This window comes from Pteronotus mesoamericanus, unplaced genomic scaffold, assembly GCF_021234165.1.
Source record: "Pteronotus mesoamericanus isolate MK-2021 breed Mesoamerican mustached bat unplaced genomic scaffold, CSHL_Meso_final scaffold_54, whole genome shotgun sequence".
NCBI classification, from domain to species: domain Eukaryota; kingdom Metazoa; phylum Chordata; class Mammalia; order Chiroptera; family Mormoopidae; genus Pteronotus; species Pteronotus mesoamericanus.
This window is the reverse complement of record NW_026555321.1, coordinates 77,166,195-77,180,853: the sequence shown is the minus strand read 5'-3', so window position 1 is coordinate 77,180,853 and position 14,659 is coordinate 77,166,195. Positions and strand designations below refer to the sequence as shown.

The window sequence follows — 14,659 nt, the reverse complement described above, 5'->3', positions numbered from 1 at the left end:
TGTTTCTTTGTCTTCCCATTTTTGGGATATTCTTTTTCTTTTGCTTCTTCTTCTTAAATTGATATATTTTGACTCCCTTACTTTGTGCTGTGAACTCCTATGGTAGCAGACCTGTAAGATTCAGTGGTGCAGTCTCCTTGATCTCCTAAGTTTGATGCTCTTGGGATGCCTTTTATCCTTTTATGTCGGCTCTCTGGAAGTAACTGGGTTTTGATTATTGTTTGATCATTCTTTTGTGGGTCTTTTCCTACAACTGGTTGTCTGAGGGTCACTCTGCCCATCACGTCTTGTGCTTCATTGTACAGGTACTTCCAAAACAAAACACAAAGTCCACAAAACAAACCCACATCTGCAATAATAACTCCCCCCATATCCCACTATCAACAGCAAGTAAACCGGTATTAATAAGGTTGTAAAGAGATTAAGATTATTATAAGAAAGGAGAGAAATCAACTGTAATATAAAATCTAATGACTTAATATTCAGAAACTTGATTAATAAGAAGTGAATGTTAGAGAGCTATGTAATAAAGAAAATATTGCAAGTCATGGAAAAGACCACAGTGGATTTCATCTCTGTAGCTTCTACTATTTACCACTGTTTCTTCTTTCTGGTTCTGCCTCTACTGATGTCGGATGTTGATCTCTTCTGGCCTTAGGCCATCTGTTGGAGACTTCTAGGATCTACTCTGTCTGTGACTGTCTCCTTTAGTTGTTAATCTAATTACTCTGCACTCAGCAGTCAGGCTTAAGCACCGCAGGGCTGGGCAGGCTATTGTTTCCCCTCAGGCTGCTACTGCTTGGAGTTGTCTGCCTGAGTATCATGGCTGCTTCCATATGGCGCATGATTTCAGCCCTGGGATACCAATGGCTATTCTTTCAGTTCTCTCCCCAAAACCTCCATCTCCAGTCTCTCTCAAGTGTTTCTAGTCCAGTCTGCTCACCATTTGCCAGGGATCTACTGCCTCTGGTTTCCACTCTACACTCTGCAATCAGGCTTAAATACCACAGGGCTAGGGCAGAGTCCCTCCTGGAGGTGAGGCTATTGTTTCCTCACATGCTGCTGTTGTTCAGGGGTGTGGTCTGCCTGAGCAAGACGGATGCTGCCATATGGGGGATGACTTAGCACTGGGATGCTGGTGGCTATTCTCTCAGTTCTCCCCAAAGCCTCCATCCCCAGTCTCTCCTCAGGCTTTTCTAGCCCAGTCTGTACCCCCTTTGCTGGAACCCAGGTTAAGTGGCTGCAAATGAGAATTTATATGTTGGCCCTTTAAATGGCTCTTTGCACCTCCAGCTGCCCATCTCTGGCACAGAGCAACCCTGTCACTTTTTGCAGCTGGCTATTATCTGTGTACTTTTTGGGCTCTGGTGCTGCAGGCTGCAGATCCTTGCTTATGGTTTAGATCCCACTCTTCTCAGGGGAATCCAACTGGCCACTTAAATATCTCTCTGGTGCTGATGCCTGTGGGTGCCCAGCCAGCCTTCAAGAGTCTCCACTGCACTCCTTACAAGCCAGGTTGTGCTGAAGCTGATTCTTCTGTCTGTCCAAGTTTATAAGGCTTCTCTCTTACTATTGTTTAGTTGTTTGTTTTGGGTGATTTCTCCATAATTTAGTTATAATTCCAGATTGGTCCTGGGAGGAGGTCAGTGTGACTTCCATTCACTCCTCCACCATCTTTCTGATCCAAAAGACATCCTGTAACATCATATTCAAAGTCTCAGCTCTGGAGAGTAGATTCTGTGGTGGGGCACCTTAGAATTCTGCCTGCCAGTCCTTCTTATGTCTGAATTTCTGTTGCACTATTCATTCATTTGGTGTGTGTGTTTATGTGCATATATATATTGTATATTTTATATCATGCACAAAAGCAGGCTTATAGTTGTGAGTATGGAAAAGGGTTTATTATTGTATTATTATTTATTTGTTTTACAACTAAAAACTACTTTTGCCCACTCTATGTTTGTATTCTTATAATGTATTATTTAATTAATGTATCATATTTTTCTTAATAAGATTTTATGCTAGCACATAATAGGACATTAATATAGTACTTTCTAACTTTTGCTATTATTCCATTTGTATTATATAGAGTACATGTTTGTATATTACTATAAAGCAACTAAATGCTATTCTAAAACCTACAGATTAGTAGCAACTTTATGTTGTGTGGAAATCTAAAATCCATTTGAATACAGATATACTTGATATATTTTCCTACTAATTTTTTAATAGAGAAATTAGCAAGATAGTACTTTTTCTGTTCACTTTACAATATATTAGTAATATAAAAATTATGACTCATGAGCCAATCTTTTGCTAACTCTTAAATGTTAAACTATATTGCTGTTTAGCAATCTAATTTTCATTTCTTTTGAAGTTCATAAAAATAAGGATACAATGTCCTGAGGAAGCACACAAAAGTAACTTATTTAGCTATCAGAATAAACTATTTTTGTTTCTGTAAATGGCTGAGTTGTAAGAAAGTCTCAGCTGTAACTATGCAAATGCCATGGTTACATGGTTACCCTATGAATTAGGCTTTTGCAATGTCTAGAATTACAAAAAAACAGTCAGTAACAAGAAAGACATTAAGGGAAAGTGTTTATAATATTTTGCCTAAAACCACTCTGGGAATATACTATAATGTCATATATAACAAATTAGGAAAATTATTTTTATTGTACATTTTGGGTGTTTAACCCTCTCCGTTCCACCCCGAGGATTAAAGGCACTTGTAAAACCTTCAAAACATAGAAAATTTCTTCAGGATATCTCCCATAAATATTGCTACAAAGCATATGTCTTAGGTGTTACTTTCAGGTCAATGATAAATTTCATCCACATTTTTCATGGTAACTTCATTGTGTTCAAAAACTACATTTTCAGGTGTACCCTTAAATTATAATAGGTTTTCATAGAAAATATTTGAAGTCTTATCTATAACATGGGACATATGCTCCAGATTTTGTATCCAAGTCTAAAAATACTTCCCTAAATACATAAGGAATACCTAGAACCTTCACTTATGTGAAAGAATGTGGGAATCTAGAAGACTTACCATCCTTTTAATAAGAGCCACCAACATTTTTTGAGCCCTCATTAAGGACAAACCTGTGCAACTTTAATTCTCATGACAATTGCATACAGGAAGGCATTATCCACCTCAAAAACAAAAGTCGACCACGTATTTTGTCATCAAAAAGGGTTTATTCTGGGGAAAAAACAAAGGATTGAAATGCAGTGTAGGCATGATACGCCATATAAAAGAAGAGAGTGAGAAAAAAGTAAGAAGGCCTTTCTACAGAGAGAAAGAGGAAGTTAAGCAGAGGGGCTATTAAACCACAGAGCTCTGCTGTGAACACAGAGTTCTTCCAGTAGAGCTCTCTCCAAGACATGGAGTGTGAGGGCTCCTCTGTGCAGGTTAAAGTCTCTGTCATAAACTTGAAAAGCATTATTATTTTCCCCACTGTGCAAGCTAAGATGGTAGATTTGGATACATAACTCAAACTTGAGTCTGTATGAGTCCATAGTACCAAACTTTAGCCACCGTACTTACTGCCACTCTTTATGAATTACCAGTTTCCACATGGAGCAGCATCTTGTTTTTAAATTTACCCTTATACAGAGCCCTGCTCTTCCCCAGGAGAGGTCCAGGCACCCCACTATTGTGGCAGGCAGTTAGGCAGGCATGAGCAGAGTAAGGATGATAGGCCAGGTATGGAAGGCCACCAGGATGGAAAGCCCTGGATACCTAGCAAGGGGCAAAACTGGGAAAACAAAAACCTTGTCCTCAGGGTGACCTTTCCTCTTGCTGGTCATATGGTTTAAAACCTCTGACCTTTCATATCACTAGTTGTGTGGCTCAGATGCTTCCCTGACATTTCCTCCCCTGGCATGTTGCTAGTCTTGTAGCACATCCCCTTGGAGGAGGAACAAGGGGCTGAAGAATGGCCTCATGTGTCTCCCTCCCATGAGGGCCTTTGCCTGATCATTCCCGTAACCATCAACCCCTAGAGATAATATCTAGAGCTCAGTTGTGTTTCAGCTGCAGGCCCAGAGGGGAGCAAAACCAGACAAGCAATGCTATGGCCAACATCGGGACCAGCTGCATTGACTAATGATCCCCTGACCTGGCACTGACTAATCTGTGGAGACCACGGCTCTGAGAGGACATAGTGGGAAAGCTAATGAATACCCTATTGTGATCCTCTCTTGGGACTTCCCCTAAAATCCCCACCCTTAAAAGCCCTTAGGGAGGAGCACCCAGCACACCTCTCTCTATGGCTCCCCTTTTATGGAGCATGCCCAAGCTTCTTCCCACCCACCCCTTTCACCCAGATCCATTTTCCTTGCCTCTCTCTTTCTCCTGAAATCCAAGGGTCCTCTTTTTGCCTCTGTAAGTTGTTTCTGAGCCCATTTCTTCTACAGCTCACTTCCTCTACCTCTGTGACTTTCTAAATTAACTTTCTTTTATAGTTTGAGTCTTAACTCTGAATTTTTTCTTAGCCAGAACTCAAGTACTGAGGTTGCTGAACTGAGGTCTAACACCTGGTGCTGTTTTTGCCACCAGCACTTTCATCCACCAGAATGGACATTCAGGAGCTAAAAGCTGAGATCTTACTTCACAATAAAATAAAAATGGAGAACTTAAATAGGAACAGTTGACTGGTACTTGGAGACTACTATGCTTTTCTCTTTAAAAGCAGTTAAATTTTTTCAAAGGAATATGGTAGCAATTTTAGAGTATCTGGTTCTAAGATTACAGTTTCATCTTTATTCTGTCCAGTCAATCCATCTCAGGTTTTTATTCAATTTTTCATTTACTATTTGGTTTATTGGAGTCCATGGGAATGGATTTTTTTTCCTAAATGCCAACACCTGCTGACTTTCATATTGTAATGCCTCACCTTCCCAACTTTGCCTTGTTGTGTTTCCTGTTTCTGGCCCCTTCTATGTGTTGGTAATCAATGGTGTCTTTGCCCTTTAACGTCAGTCCTGCTGCTTCCATATGGGGTTCCTGGTGACTGGAAGCTTTCTAGAGAGAGGCAGCGCCTGGGTGCTCAAAAGACCATTTTCATTGCACAATGACTCAATGGGGAGCTAGAACTTGGCAGCCAAAAAAAAAAAAAAAAAGCAGTAATTTCCAATTGGTGGAACTTTCTTCAAAAGGCCTTTTATAACTACTTGGAAATCTTTGTGTTTGAATAAGACTGGAATAAAAGACTCTTCAAAGTGTGTGCGTGTGTGTGTTTTCCACTAGAGTCAGAAGCAAGAGGACAATTTTCAAACACTTGAGTTTTTTTTCTTTCTGTTATCAGAAATAGGTCTAGTAGGTTTTTTTAAAAAAAACTCACACATCACTTGTGTCTTAAAATGTGTATTTGTTTCATTATAAAATTATAGCATAATTGTATAGACATCTTATAAAATACAGAAAAGTAAAACATTAAGAGTCAAACATAAAGTGAAGTCCCAAAATTCAGAGAACATTGTCTTGCTAACATTTGGTATGCTTTCATTCAGTATTCCATGATCCAGAAATCATTACTTTAAAAGAATATTTTTATTTATTTATTCTCTTAGATAGAAGGAAGGGAGGGAGAAAGAAAGGCCAAGACATGTACATGTGAGAGAGAAATACTGATTGGCTGACTCTTGCACATGCCCCCACTGGAAACCAAACCTGCAATCCAGGCCCTGACTGGGAATCAAATCAGTAATGTTTTGCTTTGCAGAACGATGTTCAACCAACTGAGCTATGCCAATCAGAGCAGAAATTATTACTTTTAAAAATTATATTTCTTTAAATTTCTCAGCCACTATGTGGCACATGTGAAGAGCAGACAAATCCAGCATTTTATGTGGTATTGCTGTTTTCAGTGGCATCAATAGAACCAAAAAATGTGTGACACTTAATAGAAAAGTATCATACTTGAAGAATAAAATCTAATTTTTTAAAGTTGATTAACAGCATATTTATATATTTTATTTGCACTATTTTTTGGTACCTTCTATTTATCTTCTGGAAATTAAATGTCCAAATATATAGTACTAAATGTTATCTTTTAATTTTACTAATATAAAAAATGGGAAAATTAAATTTTTACTGCTTTTAAATTTCATGAGCATTTATTAAATTTATAAAGGCTGGGGAATTGGGCAGGACTTTGGGCAGACTGCCAGATTGGTGAATTATGCTGTTAATTTACTCCTTTTAAGCTTCCCCAGTATTCTCTGTTAACAGCCTGACCCCCTGACCCTTCTCAAACTTTCTTAATCCCTTTTACATGTGCATATATGTGCACACAAAACACATACATGCACAGATATAAATATATTTATGGATAAAAGTGTGCATCTTTTCCTAAAATTTTTCTTCCTTTTTTCTTAGTTTCTAGCCCAAAGGAGACCCAGCCCATGGATTTACACTTTGATGCTTATAGCACCTTAATTATAATCTCTCTCAGATTGAATTTATGACCACCCTGACTCAACAACTTCTATCCCTCTGGCCTTATTTTCTTTTTGATGATTTGTGATATTGATACCATTCTTCTGGTAATCCAGATCTGAAACTTGGGAATAACCTTTGTTATTTATGGCCCCATATTCAATTGCTTATCAACTATTATTGATTTTTACCTCTGAATAATTCAGATTCTCCTTCTCCTTATTAATAGCTTAAATTTAGGTTCTTGTGAAATCTCCTTAAGATTATCTCAACAACCTCCTATGTCAGGCAGTGTCTGACATGAAACAATGGTACACACAAATTGGCCATTGTGAAGAGAATTTAGTTAAGGGACTATTGCCATGGTTTGGGTATAGGGTAGAAAGACAAAATAAAAATGGTGATATCCCATGCCTCATGGATTTTATCACCCTTGGAGGGACAGTTGGAGGGAGCATATATAACGTATAAATATAAAGACATATAGAGAGAGTTATGTGTAGAGAAATGCTTGATAGGAACTGTGGTCTTTAGATGGGGACAGTCAACCTTCCTTTCAGGAAAGGAAACTGGGAGCAGATATCTCAATTTTATTTTCCTCCCTGTCTTCAGTATGTTGCTGTTGCTTCCCACTGGCTAAAGTGAACTGAAAGTCAGAAGAAAGAAACCATTGTTTCAGTCCTATAGGTTAGCACAGAGTTGCATAGAAAAGGGCAAGGAGCGGATCCCAGGAGCAAACAGAAAGCTATCCCACACACTTTAGCTTCCTTTCACTGTTTTCCTCTACCTCACTCCAATCTAAACAAACAAGACAAAACAAAACAGAACAACAGTACTGTTTTTATCCTATTTTCAGATATATATATCTCAATATATATAAATGCCATTATTCCTTTGTTTAAAGAACTCCAAAGTGTCTCTAGGACTTTCAAGATAAGAAGGGAACTTGTAGGAAAGCATACAGGTCATTGAAACTTGCCTCTATTTGCTTTTCACCTTATCACATGCCCAACTGAGCCCTCTAATCTGCACATCTCTAATGTTTTCTGGCAATGATAGACATCGCAACTGTGAAACATTCCCTACCCCACCTCCAGAACCCTCTTCTGGCATGTTGTCTTTTTACTTCTTTAGACAATTCTCCTTTGTCCTTCAAAACTCTTATATTCTCTGCTTTTGGAAAATTCTCTTGGCTCTCTGTGAAGATTTTCTTTGATGCATTATCCCATACCTCTTTAAAACAAAAATTTATAAGAAATTTGTGATTTGTAATTTGGTTCTTTTGTTAAAGTTTTGAGAATGTTGAAGGCAGAAGCTTTGCTTTATAACTCTGAAAGTAGAGTCAAGTACATAAGGAAGTGTTTAAAACTATTTAAATATTATATAATATTTAATGTCTCTTAAAACATCTAATAATGAACACTAATGTAAACACCATCCAAGTTAAGAAATAAATCAACCATAAACCTAATTGCATCCTTTTTCTCAGCACCAAGGTAACTACTAAAGTTACAATTTTTTATGCCTAATATTTATTTATACTTCAATAGGGGTGATCTATATATCTAAATAATGCATCATTTTATTAAGTGCTATCACACTGTATATTAATAGTAATAGTGATATTTTGATCAGATATATGAATAAATCCAAGCAATCTGCCTCAACTGCTAACCCAAAACTCAAGGTGGCAGGGTTTATGACTGCCAATGACCTACACATTGACCCTTTTCTGGAGTATTTGTGCTACTTATGTGTATAATAATGTAAAAGACTTTATGGCATTTACATTGCATGACAAAGGTAAAGGGATTTTTCATATTTAATAAAGGTCTCACCCTAATCAGTTGACTTTTAGTAAATCAGAAAGGAGATTATTCCCTGTGAGCCTGACCTATTCAGCTGAGCCCTTTACAAGTGACTTAAGCAGCAGGCATGCTCTCCCACTAGCCTGGAAGGAGAAAACTAGTCAAGCTGTGAAGGAGAGGAGTGGCTTCTAGCAGCTGAGAGCCTCAGCCCTCCAACTGTGAGGAACTGAATCCTTCTCATAACCTACATGAGTTGGGAAGAGGGCCCCAAGCTCCAGATGAGTATTCAGCCCAGCTAACGTTGTGGTTTCAGCCTGGTGAGACCTTAGCAGAGGATCCAGCAAAGCTGTGCTTGGACCCCTAACCCATGAAAATCGTGATCATAAATGGGTGATATTTTAAGCAACTAAATTTGTGGTAATTTGTTACATAGCAATAGAAAATAAATACTGTACTTATCTTTCTTCCCGTAATTACTTTAGGTACACAAAATAATCCCCTTATTAAATATATTTTAAGAATATTTTGACATAAGGAAAGGCCTGTAGTTCTTTGAATGCTGTACTAATATTAGAATTACAACAGCAAACATTTAAATTTGTTTTTTATTTTATATATAACATTTATAATACAAATACAAATTTTACACTAATTTATTGAAAATGTTTTCTATTGAGGTCCAGGGCTATGTACAATGTTAATGATGTGTAAGAAACTTAAAAACAATTTAATCCACATAGAAGTTAAGCCCTTTTAGTCCTAAATCACTCTGTTCAGGGGAGGCGCTAGCAACTGATGGAAGCAGAACAGGGTAGTTAGGTTGAGCAGCTCTTCTCACAAGGACAAATTTTGGCATAATTTGTGTTTAGGAACAATATCTCAAGGAACCAAAACTTTGGAAAAACCCCTATGCTCTCCTTTCTTATACTTTGATTAAATATAAAGTATTATACCCACTCCTGGATGCTATAACTGAGTATTGAAAAAATTGAGAGGTTAATGAAGAAAGCCCATGTAATGTGGCATAGTTATTGGGTTGGCCAAAATGTCCATATGGTTTTCTCTGTAAAATAAAAGATACATTTTTGTGTGCCAGGGGAGAGCACGAATGCAGTCCCCCACCAGCACAAATTATGCAGTCAAATTTCCCACATTTAGGGAAATTGCAGGCGTCAGCTCATCCGGAGTGCAATGGATAAACCTCACCCTGGGAAAAACACCTTTGTGATCATGTTATCTCTTAGATAAGTGTGAAAACAACATATTTTTTATTTTCACCGATAACTTTATTGATTTGGATATTTTGAGTATGTTGGGTATCTCCCATGCGATATAACATTGATTGTTTTCAATTAATGCCTCAATTTGATTGCTATCAGCTTCAACCGGTTTACCCGACTATGGGGCATCATCCAGAGAGAAATCTCCAGCACGAAACTTTACAAATCACTTTTAACATGTTTGATCAGTCACAGCACCTTCTCTATACACTGCACAAATCTTTCTTTGCATTTCAGTTGCATTTTTACCTTTCTTGAAATAATAAAGCATAGTATGTCGAAATGTTGCATATTTTCTTCCATCTTCAATATTAAAATGGCTACACAAAAATTCACCAATTTTGACATTTTTTAAAAATGCACACTGATATGACCACTGTCATGATACAATCTCTCAAAATTGTTTTGAGTGAAGGTGAAGACAGCTAAGCCTTATTAGAGCCACCTTGTGGAAAAAAAAACCAAATGACCTTTTCAGCCAACCCAATGCTTAGTCTCACTGGAAAAATAGTAACAAATGAGTATAAAGTGAGGCTTTGAGAACATGGTATACACTAGACAGTGAGACACAGATCTCTGATGGCCATTGGAGTCGCAGCTGTCAAGCAATGGCCGTGTGTAATGGTTGTTCCCTGATGATGTCAGAAGCCTCTCTCTGTACATTTTAGATGTTGGATGGTTCTCTCAACACCATGAGGAACAAGTTAAAATAGAAGACATGTAAGCAGTGAGCAGTCCTCAGTTTCGTTTGGGAACTACACACACACACACAGCTCTTTTCCCTTTAATAATTCCTGGTGTTTCTCATTCTTCCTAGAATACTCTTGCTTTTGGACTTATCCTTGCATCCATATTGATCTGTTTGTCATTTGTTTCATCTTTGTTTTCCATTTCTTATCACCTCTATGGCTATGTTGATCCTTTCTTGCTTGATTTGATCAATTCTAACATTAACCTTTAAAAAGTGAGGTGGCCAGCTACCACAACACCAAAATAAATTCTATGACTACTATATATCATTCTTATCAGTTATTACAATTTCCTCCTCTCTATGTGAAAACTAAAGCTGGTAAAATGGAAACTGGCTTGGGTTATTCTCAAGGCCCCAGACTCCAAGATGGTGATTCTCAGCTGGGCATATATTCTCTCCCTAGAGGATATTTGTAAAAATTGGAGAAGGGGATGTTCCAGCAACATGTGGTTAGAGCCCAGTGATGCTGCTTACTATCCTACAATTCACAGGGCAGCATAACTTTTAACATGGAATTATCTGGCCACAATGCAAATAGTGCTGAGGTTGAGGGCATCATGTGGACACTATAACCCATCAGACTTCCTGAGGTGTCTTCCTAAGGGGAATCCTGTAGTTCTTTATCATTCTGCCCTTATCCTCATACTATATAAATAACTATCTTGACTTCCCTCTAATTTTCTATTTTCATATACATTATCTTATTTTAATCCCAAGTCAGCTCTGGGTATGTTCAAATTAATTATTATTAATTTTTAAGAAAAGTTTATAGATGGGGAAACTCAAACTCCAAAATATTAAGTAATGAAGAAAACTTATTGAAAATTAGGACAAATTATCTTGTTATTAAGTAGTATTTTTTGTAGTGCACTGGAGTCTCTCTTTCAAGGTTGGTATTTATCCTTAGAGAATCATAAATGCCTTAAAAATGGCTTTATAACAAGAAGGCATAGTTAACAGAATACAATATTGACAGTGTTCAGGTAAATCCTGGTAGAATTGGTAGAGGGCTGGGGATCTGCTTAAGTGACTTGAGAATACCTTGCCAATTTGAATATTTTTATATTTAAGAGTCATAGAAAATGAAGTTCAAAGAAAACAATGAAAGAAATTTTCATTTTGCCTCACTAAATTAAATATATTATATTTTTTCCTATTAATTTTTTGTGGTGGTATGATTAAAAAGATAACTGGAAATTCAATGAAAAAGATGTTTTTAGAAGAGGAGTCAGATGACATAGCAACTTCCACTTCTAATTTCACCTGTCTGCTTTCTTGTGCTGAGAAGTATTGGTAGGCACTCTTAATAGTATAGTCGTTTTTCAACAGCCCTAATCAGTATGGATAGAAAATTATTTGAGAGTTATGGTGATAACAACCAGCCCAAGAGCAAAAAATAACTGGTCTTGTCATCTTATGATCATTAGGGATCATGAGGTTGATGAAAGAAATGAGGTAATACTAATTACTCCTACTAGTGCAAATTACCTTTTGAAGTTGAAGTTGGCCTGCAGTGTTTGGCAACTGAAATGCCTTGAGCTGTATATGAACTATCATCTGAGGGGCTTACAGTTCATCTAGCTGTGCTGCTCCCTATTTCCCAGTCCTACTACTGTATGGATGGATTATAGAATATTGGAATTGGACAATCAACTAAACATTTGTCTTCATAGTGCTTTGTTAAATATATGGGTTACGCAAATGGTATTCCACAATATATTTAAGCATATTAGTTTACCAGAAAAAGAATATCCCAAACACATGTTGTAGAAAATTGCATGGAGAAGGGAGGTGTACTTCTTTCTGAGGTACAAGCCATTTTTTTAAGGAAAGAAAGGATTTTTTTTAAAGATTGTGGGTAATGTGAGCAAAGTAACTGCTGTCTAATATGGTAGCCATATGTACCAGTCATGTTTGTGTGTCTTTGGATCAATTGATATGTGGCTACTCAGAAATGACATATGCTGTAAGTGTGAAAAATACTCAGACTGCAAAGATGTCCCAAAATAATACAGAATTTCTTTTTAAAATTGTAACACAAAGGGAGGAGACTTTATAACTCAATTTATATAAAGACGACATAAAGGAAAGGAGGACTCTGTAGAAAGAGTGCTAAGTGAAATAGAGACAAGTAAACTATCAGACATTGATTTCATTATAATGGTTATAAGGAAGCTCAACGACCTCAGTGAGAACTACAAGGGACTGTGGAGACGCTACAAGGAACTTACTGCAAACTATATCTGCAAGGAAAAGATATGGAAACTATCAATAAGGGCCAGGAGGAAATGAAGAATACAATTTCTGAACTGAAGACAACAGTAGAAAGAATAAAAAGCAGACCAGATGAAGTGGAGAACAGAATCAGCAAGCTGGAGACAAGGTAGAAAAGAAATTCTCAGACAGCAACGAAATGAAAAGAGACTCAAAAAGAAAGAAGAGGGCTTAAGGGAACTGCAAAACAACATGAAACATAATAATATCCATATCATAGGAATACCACAAGGAGAAGAAGGGGAGCAAGGCATAAAAAAACCTGTTGGAAAAAGTGATGACAGAAAACTTCCTTAAATAGATGAGAGAAAAAGTCACACAAGTCCAGAAAGCACAGAAGTTCCCAATCAAGATGAATCCAAAGAGGCCCACTTCAAGACACATCATAACTAAAAGCGCAGAGTTTAAAGACAAAGAGAGAATATTACCAGCAGCAAGGGAGAAACAGCTAGTAACATACAAGGAAGTCCTGATAAGGCTATCTGCTGATTACTTAACAGAAATGCTACAAGCAAGAAGGGAATAGCAAGAAATACCCCCAAAAAATGAAAGATGAACTCCTGGAACCAAGACTACTCTACCCAGCAAGACTCTCATTTAAAATGGAAAGCAAAATGAGGAACTTCCCACACCCAAAACAGGCTAAATGGACACATCTCTATCAAACTAGAATTACAAGAGATGCTAAAGGGACTGCTCTATGAAGTGAAGAAAACGAGAGAGAGAGAGGAACACAAGAACAAAAGGAAAGATGGCAATGAATAAGAACCTATCAATAATATAATAAGCTTAAATGTAAATGGATTAAATGCTCCAATCAAAAGACGTTGGGTAGCTGAATGGATAAGAAAACATGACCCTTATATCTGCTATCTACAAGAGATCTGCCTTAGAACAAAAGACCTACACAGACTGAAAGAAGGGATGGAAATAATCATTCCAAGCAAATAGACCTCAAAAAAAAAAAAAAAATCTGGGGTAGCAGTCCTTATATCAGACAAATAGACTTCAAAATAAAGGTTATAAAAAGGGACAAACAAGGTCACTTCATAATACTTAAGGGAACCATCCGTCAAGAAGACATAAATAACCCCTGTAAACAATATGCACCCAACATAAGAGCACTAATGTGTATAAGGAAAACCTTGGAGGGCATCAAGAAAGATATTGATAGCAACACACATAGTAGGGGATTTTAACACCCTATTGTGAACAATAGGGAGATTTTCCAAGCAAAATATCAACAAGGATATTGTGACATTGAACAACACCCTATATAAAATCAACTTAATAGATATATACAGAACCTTTCACCCCAAAGGAGCAAAATATATATTCTTTTCTAATGAACATGGAACATTTTCAAAGATAGACCACATGACAGAACACAAAACAAGCCTCAACAAATTCAAGAAAACTGAAATCATTGCAATCATTTTCTTGGATCACAAGGGCTTGAAACTAGAAACCAAACTCAAGGAAAAAACTCAAAAATATTTAAACTCATGGAGGCTGAATAGGATGCTATTAAACAATGAATGGGTCAATAATGAAATCAAAGAAGAAATCAAAACGTTTCTGGAAACAAATGGAAATGAACACACAACAGTCCAAAACCTATGGGACACAGTGAAGGAGGTCCTGGGAGGGAAGTTCATAAAAGTACAGGCCTTCCTAAAAAAGATAGAAATATTTAAAATAAACAACCTAACCCTTCATCTTCAAGAGCTGGAGAAACAACACTAAACAAAGTCTAGAGCAAGTAGAAGGAAGGAAATAAGCAGGATCAGAGCAGAACTGAATGACATAGAGACTACAAGAACAATTCAAAGGATCAATAAATCCAGATGCTGGTTCTTTGAAAATATAAACAAAATTGACAAGCCTTTAACCAGACTCGTCAAGGGAAAATAAGAGAGAGGACCCATATAAATAAAATCAGAAATGAAAGAGAAGTTACAACCAATACCACAGAAATACGAGACTGTAAGAAATTCCTATGAACAAATATATGTATGCTAAGACATTTAACAACCTGGGTGAAATGGTCAGATTTCTAGAAACATATAATTTTCCAAAATTTGACTGAGAAGAA

At 37.0% G+C, this 14,659-nt stretch overlaps 1 protein-coding gene and 1 non-coding gene across 2 annotated transcripts in view; one reads left to right on the top strand and one right to left on the bottom strand.

The window, feature by feature from the left end:
* PXDNL (peroxidasin like) overlaps window positions 1-14,659 on the top strand; it is a 354,687-nt gene that overhangs the window by 199,301 nt on the left and 140,727 nt on the right.
* LOC129061140 (U1 spliceosomal RNA) lies at window positions 9,353-9,511 on the bottom strand. The gene has a single exon (XR_008528103.1). It is a non-coding gene; the product is annotated as a U1 spliceosomal RNA (small nuclear RNA).